At 41.2% G+C, this 16,739-nt stretch overlaps 1 protein-coding gene across 3 annotated transcripts in view; it reads left to right on the top strand.

Annotated features, from left to right (window-relative positions):
- The first annotated feature begins 4,758 nt into the window (after nt 1–4,758).
- The window catches only part of RNF216 (ring finger protein 216), a 172,043-nt gene continuing 160,062 nt past the window's right edge, over nt 4,759–16,739 (top strand). For 2 of the 3 annotated variants that reach the window (XM_060124572.1, XM_060124575.1), the window contains exon 1: nt 4,770–4,899. The gene's annotated coding sequence lies outside the window, so the exon portion shown is untranslated. Of the gene's footprint in view, nt 4,900–16,739 lie in introns of all 3 variants that reach the window. The other variant, XM_060124573.1, reaches the window with a different exon arrangement.

Below are 16,739 nucleotides of genomic sequence, written 5' to 3' on the forward strand. Positions count from 1 at the left end.
ATTGCAACAAAAAGGATAAAATACCTAGGAATAAACCTTCCTAGGGAGACAAAAGACCTGTATGCAGAAAACTATAAGACACTGATGAAAGAAATTAAAGATAATACCAACAGATGGAGGGATATACCATGTTCTTGGATTGGAAGAATCAATGTTGTGAAAATGACTATACTACCGAAAGCAATCTACAGGTTCAAAGCACTCCCTATCAAATTACCAATGGCATTTTTTGTGGAACTAGAACAAAAAATCTTAAAATTTGTATGGAGACACAAAAGACCCTGAATAGCCAAAGCAGTCTTGAGAGAAAAAAATGGAGCAGGAGGAATCAGACTCCCTGACTTCAGACTATACTACAAAGCTACAGTAATCAAGACAATATGGTACTGGCACAAAAACAGAAAGATAGATCAATGGAACAGGATAGAAAGCCCAGAGATAAACCCACGCACCTATGGTCAACTAATCTATGACAAAGGAGGCAAGGATATACAATGGAGAAAAGACAGTCTCTTCAATAAGTGGTACTGGGAAAACTGGACAGCTACATGTAAAAGAATGAAATTAGAACACTCCCTAACACCATACACAAAAATAAACTCAAAATGGATTCAAGGACTTCCCTGATGATGCAGTGGTTGAGAGTCCGCCTGCCAATGCAGGGCACACGGGTTCGTGCCCCGGTCTCGGAGGATTCCACATACCGTGGAGTGGCTGGGCCACAGAGCCATGGCCGCTGAGCCTGCACGTCCGGAGCCTGTGCTCCGCAACGGGAGAGGCCACAACTGTGAGAGCCCCGCATACCGCAAAAAAAGAAAAAAAAAATGGATTCGGGACCTAAATGTAAGACCAGACACTATAAAACTCTTAGAGGAAAACATAGCAAGAACACTCTTTGACATAAATCACAGCAAGATCTTTTTTGATCCACCTCCTAGAGTAATGGAAATTAAAACAAAAATAAACAAATGGGACCTAATGAAACTTAAAAGCTTTTGCACAGCAAAGGAAACCATAAACAAGACGGAAAGACAACCCTCAGAATGGGAGAAAATATTTGCAAACAAATCAATGGACAAAGGATTAATCTCCAAAATATATAAACAGCTCATGCAGCTCAATATTAAAGAAACAAACAACCCAATCCAAAAATAGGCAGAAGACCTAAATAGACATTTCTCCAAAGAAGATACACAGATAGCCAACAAACACATGAAAGAATGCTCAACATCATTAATCATTAGAGAAATGCAAATCAAAACTACAATGAGGTATCACCTCACACCAGTTAGAATGGGCATCATCAGAAAATCTACAAACAACAAATGCTGGAGAGGGTGTGGAGAAAAGGGAACCCTCTTTCACTGTTGGTGGGAATGTAAATTGATACAGCCACTATGGAGAACAGTATGGAGGTTTCTTAAAAAACTAAAAATAGAATTACCATATGATCCAGCAATCCCACTACTGGGCATATACCCAGAGAAAACCATAATTCAAAAAGACACATGCACCCCAGTGTTCATTGCAGCACTATTTACAATAGCCAGGTCATGGAAGCAACCTAAATGCCCACCAACAGACAAATGGATAAAGAAGAGGTGGTACATATATACAATGGAATATTACTCAGCCATAAAAAGGAACAAAATTGAGTCATTTGTTGAGACGTGGATGGATCTAGAGACTGTCATACAGAGGGAAGTAAGTCAGAAAGAAAAAAACAAATATCGTATATTAACGCATGTATGTGGAACCTAGTAAAATTGTGCAGATGAGCCAGTTTGCAGGGCAGAAGTTGAGACACAGATGTAGAGAACAAACGTATGGACACCAAGGAGGGAAAGCCGCGGGGGGGTGGGGATGGTGGTGTGCTGAATTGGGCGATTGAGATTGACATGTATACACTGATGTGTATACAACTGATGACTAATAAGAACCTGCTGTATAAAAAAAATAAAGTAAATAAAATTCAAAAAAAAAGAAAAACTAATACTAAACTTTCTTTGGGTTATTTGTATGGAAATATGTTAATATAAATGTTTCAGACATTACATGAAATTCCTAAAAATCTTATATGTTCTGGTATAATGTTATAAGTCATAATTCTAGTTATTACTTTAAAATGTATATCTCAGAAATAACTAAATTTCCTGTCAATTGCATTATTATGAACTTTCATCAAATCTTTAACTGTGGTCATTTTTAAGTCTTTTGTCATTTACAGACAGTTCTGGGTGTACTCTGATGCTTTTGCAAAATTTCCTATAAAAGGGTTTCATCTTCAAGGAATTCATGGAAAAGACTGACAAGTACAGGTTTCTGGTAACTGACTATACTGCTGAGCTGAATGAATAAGCATTTTCAGAACTCTAATGGAAAACTGATGGATTCATAAAAGTGCTAACAAAAGATCAAGATGGAAAAGAAATTAATTACATGGGACTGAGTGAACTGATGAGGATGATTATAATTTTTGTGACTTTCTGTTTGAATTAAAAAAAACTGTGATGTAAATTTATATAAAAAGAACTTAATGTAAAACAATGTCACTCTTCTCACATATTTTCTCTTGTTTTGGAAAATATAGATATTTTCTGTTAAAGACGTGATTTATGCTGACACGTGATAGGTTGATTATTGTTATTATAAATGAATTAATAAATATTTTTAAGTTTCCAAAAAATAATAGCCTCATCCACCCATCATACAGCATATTAAAACTTGATTCAGAGGGCTTCCCTGGTAGCACAGTGGTTGAGAATCTGCCTGCCGATGCAGGGGACACGGGTTCGAGTCCTGGTCTTGGAAGATCCCACATGCCGCGGAGCAACTAAGCCTGTGAGCCACAACTACTGAGCCTGTGCGTCTAGAGCCTGTGCTCCACAACAAGAGAGGCCACGATAGTGAGAGGCCCACGCACCGTGATTAAGAGTGGCCCCCGCTTGCCGCAACTAGAGAAAGCCCTCGCACAGAAACGAAGACCCAACACAGCCAAAAATAATAAATAAATTTAAAAAAAACCCCAAAAAACCTTGATTCAGAGACTTCCCTGGTGGTGCGGTGGTTGAGACTCCATGCTCCCAATGCAGGGGGCCTGGATTCATTCCCTGGTCAGGGAACTAGATCCCACATGCATGCAGCAAGTGAGAGTTCGCATGTCACAACTAAGACCCAGTGCAGCCAAATTAATTAATTAATTAAAAAAAACTTGATTCGTGTGTTTTGATAAGTTCATAGTCTTTTAAAAAGTTATAACAAGGGTTGGAATTTTTAAATCTCCTGCAGGTCTTCAGATTTCTATGCCATTAAATTACAGTTCCACATATTCATCTTAGTTCATTCCTCAATAACATAACTCCCAAAAAAATTATGCTGGGAAAAATGCATACTTTTTGGGGAAATGTGTAGCTCAAGGTCTGAGAGATTATTTGTTAAAAGATTTTTGGTTCCCAAATGAAGTCTTCAGATTAACCAAGAATCCTTTGTTTCTTAGTCATCAAGAAACAAAGGATCTAATTGCATATTGATATGTCTACTTGAAGGTCTAGTTCGCCATGTAACATGTGCAAAACATGTTCACGTCTCACTCCAACCAAAATCTATTCCTCTTGATTTTCCCCATATTTGTGAATGGCACCACCATTCACCCAGCTGCACAAGCCAAAAATCTTGTAGTTATCCTCAACTCCTTTCATCCTCTCTCACCCCACATCCTATCTATCTGCAAATCACTGTTTTACCTTTAAAAGAAATCCCGACTCTGACCATTTCTCATCACCTCCTCCCTGACTGTACTGGTCCAAGCCACGCTCTCTTACCATTTAGAATCCTGCAATAACTTCCTAACTGGCTTTCCTGATTCTGGTCTCGGAAAACACAAACAAATCAACTCACGTCCCTGTTCCCAGTTCTCCAGTAGTTTCCCATCACACTTAGAATAAAATGCAAATTCAATTTAAGACCTACGATTTGGCTCCCGACCAGCTTGCCAAGCCCATTCCCTACCACTCTCCGTCTCACTCACCGCACTGTCATGCAGCCACACAGCATAATGCTGTTTTTCTAAACGCCAGGCGTATTCCCATCTCAGGGCTTTCGGCCTTTGTATACCGTCTGCTTGAAGTGCTCTTCCTCCGGGTGGTAACCACGGCTCACTCCCTCACTTCATTTAGACCACACTATTATCCCCATCACTCTATCCCTTTCTCTGTTTTATTTTTCGTGTGTGTGTGTGTGTGTGTGTGTGTGTGTGTGTTTCCAGAACGCTTCCCGTCTAGGCCAGTATTTTAGTTGGTTAGTTAATTAGTTCACGAGTTATTGACTTCCCAATAAAACATAAGCTTCATGAGAACAGGGACAGTCTATACCGTTTTGGCTCCAATTCCTAGACCAGTGCCTAGCATACAGGAAGCCCTCCGAAATGTGTTGCATGAATGACTTGCCAACGGCAACGGATGCAAATAAATGCATATCCAGGAGATTTCCACGGCTGCCCGCTTCACGCTTCACGCCCTGGAGTTGAAAACTCCAGGGAGACAGCGAGACCTCCTCACGAGGTTGAGGGGCTCTCAGTTCCTTTCGTCCTCCCGCCTAGTGGGGGAGTCAAGACTCAGCGGGCCGTGAGCCGGGATGGAGGAGCGGACAGGCGTCCCTCTCTATGGTGTTACTCCCCAGACCCCTCCTCCCTATCACCCGGCGTGCCTCTATGGTTCTTCCTGTCATTAGTCGGGAGGGGGCGCTGTGCGCAGGCGCGAGGTGACGCCGCGGCAGGGCCGGAAGGAGCGCAGCGGCGGCCTCGGCTGCGGCCACGAAGCTGTCGTGGTGCTCCTGCGGACTAGAAGCTGCGGCGACAGAAGCCGCCGAGCCTGCCTCGAGAGCTGGCGAGTTGAGTGGTGAGTAAGTGTCGGCCGCGGGGCGCGCCAGCTATTCGGGAGGCTCTGTGAGGCTAGTGGCGTCTCCGCCCGGCGCCTCCATTGAGCCCGGGGGTGAGGGTGGGGGCGGGGGCTCGTTTGTGAGGGGCGGCGGGGGGCGCTGGCCGGGCTCAGCCGCGGCCCCGACGCGAGCGAACCCGGCGCCGCGCGGGGCGCCGCCTAGCGCCGAGCGTCCGGAGCAGCGGGGCTAGCGGCCGAGAGGGAGCGATAGAGGCGCCGGCGGCCGGCGGACCCTCCTCCGCTCCCGCCACTTCGGGAAGTTTCGCGGGCCGGTAAATCCGAAAGACCGAGTTTCCTCGGCGGCGCCTCACGGGAGGCAGTGGCCGTGGAGCCGAACGCGGCCGGGGGCGCGCGGGGGGGCAACATGCCGTGACTTTGATCTCCGACGCCCTGGCCCGGGCGAGGGGTGGCGGGGGGCTGACGGGCCGCGGTCCCAAACCCTCCCGACTCGGCTCTGGAGGGGCGTCTTCCCGAAAAGGCGGCCACTGCTGCCCAGCCCTCGTGAGGCCTCCCCGAGTGTGTCAGAACCCTGGGCAGCGCGGGGAACGCGAACCCGACAAATGTGCCCGGAGCGCCGAGCGGCGAACGAGGCCGATCTTCCCGCGTGAGATGTGGCCCGAATACCGTGTGAGACGATTGTCGAAAACTTCGGACCGCTTCAGTCCCGTGACCAAGCTCACTGAGTGTCTGCAAGGTCCCGGTGATGTCCGCTGGGCAGGGTTCCGACATCAGCGAGCCGAGGGCTCTGTAAAGAACTCGGATGTGTCGTGATAAGCGTCTGGGTAGGGTTGTCTCAGGCTTTTTTATTTTTATTTATTTGTTTTGTTTTGGCTGCGCAGGGGCTTTCTCTAGTCGCGGCGGGGCGGGGGGCTACTCTTTGTTGCGGTACGCGGGCTTCTCATTGCGGTGGCTTCTCGTTGCGGAGCATGGGCTCCAGGTGCGCGGGCTCAGTAGTTGTGGCTCGCAGGCTCCAGAGCACAGGCTCAGTAGTTGTGGTGCACGGGCTTAGTTGCTCCGCAGCACGTGGGATCTTCCCGGACCAGGGCTCGAACCCGTGTCCCCTGCATTGGCAGGTGGATTCTTAACCACTGCGCCACCAGGGAAGTCCCTGTCCTAGGCTTTTTGATGCAAAGAGAAGATGACTTACCCTGCTGAGAGAGGGCTGGGCAGACTTTAGTATGCTGGCCTACTGGAAGACCTTTAAGAAATGGCCTTGCTTCGTTGGTGTTTTGTAGAAGTAATTTATTGCGGCTGGGGGTAGGGAGTGGTTGAATTTAAGGAAATACTTGGAGAGCCTGGGGCCAGATTTTGGACCTCCCCGTAAACTTAAATAGAGGCTTTAGATTTTTCTTCTGAAGACAGGCAGCAGCTAATAAAAGAGAAGTCTTGCAGCCCCTTTGGAGAAGTCTAATAAAGGAAGTTGAGATGTGAGTCTGGGAGACTGAAAGTTTATGAAACAGGATAGATGAGAGAGCCTGTGTTTACTAATTCTGATAGCTCCTGTTTAATGAGGGTTCATTAAATTCTAGGCTATAGTTAAGATCTTTACAGACATCTGTCTTTAGCCAGATACCGTTCTAAGGATTTTCCATATATTAGCTCTTTGACGCCTCAGTGCTGTGGGTTTTGTCATTATTCTTATTTTAAAGAGGAAGAAAGGGAGATGCTGAAAAATAGCTTACCTGGTTGCAAAGCTTGTAAGGGTCAGAGCTGGTACTTGAACCCAGTTTGGCTCCAGAGTTCATGCTCCTAATTATCCTGCTGTACCTGTGAACTTGTTTGTTCAAGAAGTTCTTCTGGAATATTTACTTTTGCCAGGCTGTGTCCTATGTCCTGAGGCTGTGGCCTCTCCCATTGCGGAGCACAGGCCCACGGGCCCAGGCACTCCGCAGCATGTGGGATCCTCCTGAACCGGGGCACGAACCCACGTTCCCTGCGTCGGCGGGCGGACTCCCAACCGCTGTGCCACCAGGGAGGCCCAGGAATGAACGTTTTTTAGCAGAGGAGATAGATATTAATCATAGCCTCCTAAATTGTAGATTATCATTGTGGTGAGTATTTTGAAGGAGTGAGAGGTGTGTGAACAAACACTGGGGTTAGTCCAGAAAGGTTTTTCTCTGAGGAGGTGACATTTAAGATGAGGAACTGAAGGATGAATACAGTTAATTTGGTCAAAGAGAGGCAGTGAAGAAGAGTAACCCAGCCAGAGAGAAGAGCCTGAAGTGGAAGGCAGAAGCATGGAATGTTCAAGGACCTGAGCCTTGGTGCCTGCAGATTGGTGAATAGGGGAAGAGGTATGAGGTGGGGCTAGTCAGCAAGGGCCATATGAGGCAGTGTTTCACAGGCCATGGTAAGGATTTTGGTTCTACCATGATGAGATCTGTGGGGTTTTTTTAAAAAACAAAAACAAAAACTCAATGCTATATGAAAATTTATCATAGGGTGTAACCTGTAGACAGTATTGGGATAGAAGGGACGGGATATCACGAGTTCACAGAGGATTCAACTGTAAAAATATCATTGAAAACATTGATTTCTCCCCTTTGTGGATGAGTATATGCTTGCCTATCCATCCCAGTTTCTTTTTCTTTTCTTTTTTTTTAACGTCTTTATTAGAGTGTAATTGCTTTACAATGTTGTATTAGTTTCTGCTGTATAACAAAGTGAATCAGCTATATGTATACATATATCCCCATATCTCCTCCCTCTTGCGTCTCCCTCCCACCCTCCCTGTTCCACCCCCTAGGTGGTCACAAAGTGCTGAGCTGATCTCCCCATGCGATGCAGCTGCTTCCCACTAGCTAGCTGTTTTATGTTTGGTAGTGTATATATGTCCATGACACTCTCTCACTTTGTCCCAGCTTACCCTTCCCCCTCCCCGTGTCCTCAAGTCCATTCTCTATGTCTGTGTCTTTATTCCTGTCCTGTCACTAGGTTCATCAGAACCTTTTTTTTTTTTTGAGATTCCATATATATGTGTTAGCATATGGTATTTGTTCTTCTCTTTTTGACTTACTTCACTCTATATGACAGACTCTAGATCCATCCACCTCACTACAAATAACTCAGTTTCGTTTCTTTTTATGGCTAAGTAATATTCCATTGTATATATGTGCCACATCTCCTTTATCCATTTATCTGTCGATGGGCACTTAGGTTGTTTCTACATCCCAGTTTCTTTCTTTTTTTTTTTTTTTTTGCGGTATGCAGGCCTCTCACTGTTGTGGACTGTCCCATTGTGGAGCACAGGCTCCGGATGCGCAGGCTCAGCGGCCATGGCTCACGGGCCCAGCCGCTCCGCGGCATGTGGGATCTTCCCAGACCGGGGCACGAACCCGTGTCCCCTGCATCGGCAGGCGGACTCTCAACCACTGCGCCACCAGGGAAGCCCTCCACATCCCAGTTTCTGAACCAATTTTCAGTTGACAGTTGATGAAAAATCTCAATGTTATATATTAAACTCTGTAGCTTCCCCACCGAAATTTTTGAATAATTTTTGGTTTAAAACCTTTTGTATTGTAGAAAGATACTGATAACAGGATTTTTAGAGCTCTTTTAAACTGCTTAAACTCCAGACTAATTGTTTGCATATTATCTGTAATTATGGATGCTATTTTACTGTAGTTTTTTCATTTTGTTTATGTATTGAAATTAATATGCATTGCATTTTCTTATTCTGAACTCATCAGCTTCCTTGTTCTTTCTTAATATTATCACCATCCTCCAGTCACCTGATCTCAACATCGAGGTCAACTTTGACTCCTTGTTTCCTCGTGCCCTTCATGGCCAGTTACATACAAAAATCCCATTGAATCTAACCTCTGTGGTCAGTATCTTGTATCTTTTCCTCCCTCTGCTTACTGTTACCTTTAGTTCAGACTTCACTGGCTCTTGCTTCCCGGGTTTGCTGCCACTAGATTACACACTGCAGCTAGGTTGATTTTCCTAAAGCACAGCTCTCTGCATTGCTTCCCATTGATTAGAAAATAAACTTAGAGCTCTGCTTCACTTACCTGTTAGCAAACCACCTCCAAGCCTGGTGACTTAGTATAACGGTTTTAGTTGTTGGCAGTTTTTTGAGTCAAGAAATTGGGAAGGACTCACCTGAGCCTTTTTCCCCCACACACACATGCTGTCAGCCAAGGTGGCTGGGACTGGAGGATATACTTCCAAAATGGCTTCTTTATTCATACGCCTTGTCTGAGACTGCTGGAAGACTGGGTTCAGCTGCCCTTTCCCTCTTCATGTAGTGTCAGGGCTTTCCATGTGGTCTCTCCATCAGGGTAGTCAGACTTCTTACATGGTGACTATGGGTTTCAAGAGCCCTAGATGGAAGTGCTGTTCTCTTAAAACTAAGCCTGGAACTGGCAGAGCATTAAGTTTAGCTTAAATATTGCTGTCTCCACTAAGCCTACTCTGACTGCCTGCCCTCTTTCAACTGGAATAGTCTCTGTATTGCACTAATGGGTTTATACTTTGTAGTATACTTAATTGTGTGCATATTTTCTCTCACTGATGGAAGTTCTTTGAAGCAAGATCCATGTTGGATTTTCTTTGTGTTCCCCATGATGCATAACACAAATTCTTTATACCATGTGGTGAGCCTGCAATAAACATTTGCCAAACTCTTGTAATGTATTTTAATTTTAAATGTTAATGTAAATAATACCAATTTAGTATATAAAAATATAAGGAAGCAAAAAATGTAAACCTATTACTTAGAAATAACTGTTATTAACTTTTCTGTGTTAATTTAATATTGATTACATATTAGTACAGGATTACAAAGAATGGCTACCTAAATGTTAAGATGAGAAACTAGTATTTGAGTTAAAAGCAATAATCATTTATAGACACTTAAAAAAATATGCTAGGAAGAGGTTTTGTGGGTGCTGATATGACATGGGCATGTCAGCTTCTCTCAGCCTGTGCCTGGCTCTTCTTTGCCCACCTTTCCCTAGAACATTCAAAGAGTTAACCCACTAAATTTGAAACATCCTTTATTACCCCAAAATCAGTGTTGCAGAAGTGATGGGCATATTTTTGGAGATTACTCTGGAAAACAGGAACACCACAAAACCCCAGGACCATACAGTATTATATTAGGAGCATCTGGAAGGAAAAGTGGAGAAGTGACATGAATAGAAGAATTGAGAAGAAAATGATTTGTTAGAGACAGACCCAAGGACCCTGGTCACAAGGAAGCAAAGATGCAGTTTCGGAAATCATAAAATTGTGTGAGAGAACCATGGGTGATTCCCATCTTTTCTTGACTTCCTTTGTTCTCCAAATTTTCTATAATGGTATAATACTTTATAACTGAAGAAAATCATGATAAACTGATTGTTGTCGTGTAAGCCATGTTACTTGACTCTGATTGTATATGGCTATGATGAAGAGCTCCAGTCTCTGGCAGAAGAGTATGTTTTTGGAGCCACTCATTCATTCAGCAACGTGAGACTCTGGAAATACAGCTATGAATAAGACGTAGTCAAGGGCATATGGAGAAAACAAAATGCGAACTTCTCATCATGTGTTGATTCATTCATACAACGAAGTGAAGGGGATAAAAAAAAAGATCATTAGGACAGTTGTGGGCGGTGGAAGAGAAGATAGAAGAATTGTCATCCAATTTTCTTAAATTCTTACAATATTACTACATAAGATTCTCCACCAAGTAATGAAGTGATGAAATACATCCTAATTTTAAGTTCTAATTTGGAAGCATTAGTTGGTATATTTGACTATAGAGTATAATCATAAATGTGTAAATGATTATTTGTATAATTAAAAGCAAGAGGTGACAACTGAAATATTCTTTTTTGGGTGGCATTTCCTATTTCTGAACTCCACTTTGGTGTCTGATCAATAAGCGAAAAGACATACATAGCTTCTTGCTACTTCCAAAGGGAAAACAAAGTTTCTTATAGAAGGAAGTAAAAGTTTTACTGTGAATAGTTGTAATACTAGTGAAAAGTAGCTTGGAAGAGGAGAATAAAGTTCTATCTCCACCCCTCTCCCCCCATTTGGTTGTATTATCAACATATTAGTAGTAGTAGTAAGCACTGTGCATCTGCTGTTTCCATTTCACAGGTAATAATGTCATAATGTGACACTTGCTATTTGCTAGTCATTATGCTAAACACTTTATATATGTTTAACTCAATTAATTTTAAAACAACTGTATTGTCATTTTACAAATAAAGGAATTAGGCCCAAGAGCTTAAGCAGTTTATGCATAGTCACTGATTCACTAATTGGTGAAACCATGGTTCATACTTAGGCCATCTGCTCTGAGCCCAGATGAGAGGACTGAATGTCAGGGAGGTAAATGACCTTTACAGAGAAGCTAGTCAGGAGTAGAAATTTCATCATCAGACTTCTTTTCTCACTGCAGCTTGGGGCCACTGTACTTGCCATTCATGAGGAATCTTGCTTTTAAAGCATCACTAGTAATCTGCTTAACTACAAGCTTGACAGTCTAACTAAATTAGGTATAAAATAAATCACATTTTCCTTTGATTTCCAGTGTAAAATTGAAGGAACCTAGTTATGGTAAAAGAAGAAATAAGCTTGGTTATTGGAATTAAGTGTTCAAAATGCATTTTTTAATTTAATTAATTAAATTTTGGTTGCATTCATTGGGTCTTCGTTGCTACGCGTGGGCTTTCTCTAGTTGCGGCGAGAAGGGGCTTCTCTTGTTGCAGAGCACAGGCTCTAGGCGCCCAGGCTTCAGTAGTTGGGGCACGTGGGCTCAGTAGTTGTGGCTCGCGGCCTCTAGAGCGCAGGCTCAGTAGTTGTGGTGCACGGGCTTGGTTGCTCCGCGGCATGTGGGATCTTCCCGGACCAGGGCTTGAACCCGTGTCCCCTGCATTGGCAGGTGGGTTCTTAACCACTGCACCACCAGGGAAGTCCCAAAATGCTTTTTAAAAATTGTATTTAATGGGACTTCCCTGGTGGTCCAGTGGCTAAGTCTCCGTGCTCCCATGGCAGGGGGCCCAGGTTTGATCCCTGGTCAGGGAACTAGATCCTGCGTGCCGCAACTAAGACCCGGCACAGCCAATTAAATAAATAAATATTTTTTTAAAAAATTGTATTTGAAAGAAAAGTACTTGAATAGGTGCAGTTGAAATTTGATACCAGAGCTCTTTCCATTATACCATGCTATTTATAAAATCAATAACATCATTATTGTTATTTCAAGTGAGATACTTAAACTTATGCTTGGGTTTATAATTTTTAAACATTGAGATACCTATGTTCAGTTATAGGTACCAGAAAGTTCTGTTGTAATACTTAAACATAGTCTTGATATAAAATTTTATAGTATCTTAAGTTGGGAAAATGATGACATTATTTGACTATCTATAGACATCATATAATAAGCCAGGGTCTGGGGCCCACCTCCTCTGAAGTACATGATTTCTCCCAGGAAGGCAAAGAAAATTGAGATTTTCTTAGAGAGGAAGAAAAACCTTGAGTGGGTAGGTTACAGATAGGATCTTGGAACTAAAAAGCCACTGTAGCAGTTATAATTGTCCCCCATTGGTTCTTACTTACTGATTTTCATTCTTGTGATGTCCGTCAGAGTAAAGCAAGAAAATGGTTCAAAAATCAAACTACAGAAAGAAATAAAAGCAATAATTCTCTTGACCCCCAAATACTGTTTCACAGAGGCAACCACTCTCTTTTTCCCTTAGGGTGACTTTTTTCCCTTATGGTGACTTTTTTCCCTCTAAGTTTTCCATTGTTAAATACAACACACACACAAAGAAATTTCACCCCAAACAGCTAAGTTTAGGCCTATGCCTAAACTTTATCTAAATGGAGGCATTCAGTATATTTTCTTTTATGTCTGAATTCCTTCACTCAACGATTATGTTTTAAGATCCATTCATATTGTGTGTGACTACAATGGCTTGATTCTTGATGCTGTGTATGTTTCAATTGTATGAGCATACCTCAGTGTATTTGTCCATTCCATCATTGATATGAGTCCTTTTCAGTGTTTGGCTGTTAGGAATAGTGCTGCTGTGAACATTCTTGTGCATAGACTTGGTGCGTATAAGTGTACATTTCTGTAGTACAGATTTTACAGTGGATTGTTGAGTCTTCCAGGATTTATATTTTCCACTATAATTGATAAAGTATCAAGGATTCTTTTTTTTGTGTGCGTGTGGTATGTGGGCCTCCCACTGCCGCGGCCTCCCCCGTCACAGAGCACAGGCTCCGGACGCACAGGCCCAGCGGCCACGGCTCACGGGCCCATCCGCTCCGCGGCACGCGGGACCCTCCCGGACCGGGGCACAAACCCACGCCCCCCACATTGGCAGGCGGACTCCCAACCACTGTGCCACCAGGGAAGCCCTCAAGGATTCTTTTTTGCACAGTTGTGGTACCAGTTTTCTCTCCTACCAATAGTACATGAAAGTCCCCATTGCTCCAAATCCTCAGCAACACTTGGTCATCAATTTTCAGGCTTCTAGCAATCCTTATGGGTATGCAATATCTCATGAGAGTTTTTTGCCCTTTACAAATAAAACAATATATAAAACATGTATGGCTTAATGAATTATTATAAGGTGTTTGTATGTACTACTTAGGTCAAGAAGTAGATCATCCCCAAGCCTCCTCTATGCATGCTGTCCTGAGCATAATTCATTCCTTCCCCCTGAAATTAACCATTAGTCTGATCATTTTCTTGTATTTCTTTATGGTTTTTTCACCTGAGTGCATCCCTATATCTTTTAAATCTAGGGTTTCTCTTCCATTCCTTTCATTTTTCCTTATAATTTATCTGTTGTTGAACCTGAATCATTTGACCTGTTAGTTTCCCAGCACCTAGATAGGTGTTTGTCAGGCTTAAAAAAAAAAAATCATTCCTCCCTGTAGAGCCATTTTAGACATTTTTTCCTGATTCTCCCCCATTAAATACTAAGGCGTAAGATTTTGTTGGGTGGGATTGAATTTGGGAGGATGACAAACCATTGTAATATATAAGATATTTTTACTCCCTTGCAAAATTGCCCCCATTGAGAATACCTGATCTAGATGGCATACTTAATGGTGTAATTCAAAAATTTTGTTTTTCAGATAGCTTCTATTCTAAAAATTAGGCTGTGTACAGATCTGATTGTTTCTGTCAAGACAGTAGATAGTGTTCTTTCCTCAGAAGGCAGTTATGTCTTATTGTCTCTATGATGTTAGAGTCAATGATATTCAATGTCTAGGTCCAGTAATTTTTTATTTTTTTTTCCCACTTGTGGGATCTTAGTTCCCTGACCAGGGATTGAACCTGGGCCACCAGAATGAAAGTGCCAACTCCTAACCACTGGAACGCCAGGGAATTCCAAGGCCCAGTAAATTACTGAGGATTGCAAAATGGTGATATTTTAATTGAATTTTTAAATTAATACTACAGTAATTTTATAAAGAAATGATTTCCTCATCTACTGTTTGGTTATCCAGTGATATAGTTTATATAGAAAAGGCAAGAAAATGCCTGATTCTTTGCCTTTGTTTTACTAGGTTTAAAGATAATGTATTGGTTGACTATCATCTTCTGAAAATGACTTTAAAAAAATTATGAACACTTTCATTTATACATTTTTCTAAGATGTTTGTACCATATCAATTATTATCTTTACTGAAGTTCAAAATGTTCCATCTTTGGCCAGTGGAAGCCTCTTCAGGAATTTATTCTGACAGGATTCAGTCTTTGATAAGTAGTCTTTGATAGCTTCCTTGATATGTGATATGACAAGATGTTCCATGTTCATTTTGTATGATTCCTGCCCCAGACTTGGAATTAGTAATTTGTCCCATAAGCCTTCATCTCTTTCGATGAGAAATAGTATTTCAAATAATCTGGGCACTATGTCTGTTCATTGCTACAAGCAGGTCTTGTTTGAAAACTTTTTTTTTTTTTGGATGGAAGTAAAATATTTTACGAGTTTATACTAATATTTATAATTGAAATTTAGGACTACAGTGGTTTTACTTAACTTACTTTATTGCTTCTATATTATAATTCCTTTTTACCACACTAAGAATCTTGATTCTCAAGGACACAGGGATTGATAGAATTAGAATATGCAACTTTGTTTTAACACAGCCAAAAGTGTCAAAATGAAAGTCTCAGAATGTCACCACTAGCATGATTACTGTAAACAACTTTAAAATCTTTCATATGCTTCTCTTCCCCATAATTTTTATAATTGTACTGTATCATTCAATCTTAGTTATAATTTAATCTTAGTACTGTAAGTAATTATGTATTTCATGTTTACCACTAGTCTTTGTGTCAGTGTCTCTCTAGTCATTTTGGTTGCCTGAAGCTTGCTTTTCTGTTGATTCCTCAGGAAAATCTTGTAGGAAGTTCTTGTACATTGTTAAGTTTGTGCACTTTTTTCTTAAAATTAGTTTTGCTGGATATAAAATCTATGGCTCATGTTTTTTTCTAAAGTATCTTAATCTGTTTACGAGTGTCTTAAAGCATCACTGTAAAAATCTGTTAATAATCTTAATTTTTTCTGTTATAATTCTCAAGCCCAGATGCTAAAGGATTTTTTTCTTTCTTTAAAGTCCAGTAATTTTACTAGAATGTGTCTTGATGGTTGTCATTCTGGGTTGCTTTCCTTAGGTATGTACTGTGCTCTTTTGAAATGTTGCTTTAATATTTTTACTTTAGGAAAGTTTTCTTTTTTCAGTTACAGTTTTTTGTGTTTTCTTCCCTTTCAGTTTATTCAAGAGCTCCTTTATCTCCTTTTTTTTATTTAAAATTTTCCTTTCACCTTTCAGTTCTCCTAAAGCAGTATGTGTTGTGTTTATTAACACTTGTGTTGCTTCTAATTTACTTTGCATTCCTAAAACACTTTATTTAATTTCTGTTTCTTTCCTGAGATATGTCACTTCATTTCTGAGTTTTTCTAGTTCTGATTTATGTTGTTATTTTATGTCTTATATTATTTTCTTAGTGACCCTTAGGTTGTTACATCTTTCTGGCATGTTATTGTTTATAGGGATGTTTTGCTTCTTGTTTTTCTTACACCTTTATATGAGATTTGACATCAGTTCTTTTCTTTGTTAATTTTTAGTGAAATTAGCTTTTTTGGATTTTTTAAAAAAAATTTATTGGAGTATAGTTGATTTACAATGTAGTGTTAGTTTCAGGTGTACAGCATAGTGATTCAGTTATACATATACATATATCCACTCTTTTAGACTCTTTTCCCGTATAGGCCATTATAGAGTATTGAGTAGAGTTCCCTATTAGTTACCTATTTTATATGTAGTAGTGTGTATATGTCAATCCCTGTCTTCCAATTTATCCCTCCTCACCCCCCTTGCACCCTGGTAACCATAGGTCTGTTTTCTACATCTGCAGCTCTGTTTCTGCTTTGTAGATAAGTTCATTTGTACCCTTTTTTAGATTCCACATATAAGCAATATCATATGGTATTTGTCTTTCTCTGTCTGACAGTAGGACAGTCTCTGGGTCCATCCATGTTGCTGCAAATGGCATTATTTTGTTCTTTTTTATGGCTGAGTAATAGTCCCTTGTATGTATGTACCACGTCTTCTTTATCCATTCCTCTGTTAATGGATGCTTTCTTGGACTTTTAGAAGGAGATGTAGTTTAGGATAACTTTTTCTAACTTCACAGAGCTTCTCTTCATACAGTGTTCAAAATATGGCAGCTTGCTTTTTGAGACTTCTTGATTCTGTTCTCTATTTTTATCTGGACCTAACTTCTCTTTCCTTTGTCTCTATCTTACTCAGTTTAACTGTTCCCAGCATTTTCTT

Source organism: Lagenorhynchus albirostris, chromosome 15 (genome assembly GCF_949774975.1).
Source record: "Lagenorhynchus albirostris chromosome 15, mLagAlb1.1, whole genome shotgun sequence".
Lineage (NCBI taxonomy): Eukaryota > Metazoa > Chordata > Mammalia > Artiodactyla > Delphinidae > Lagenorhynchus > Lagenorhynchus albirostris.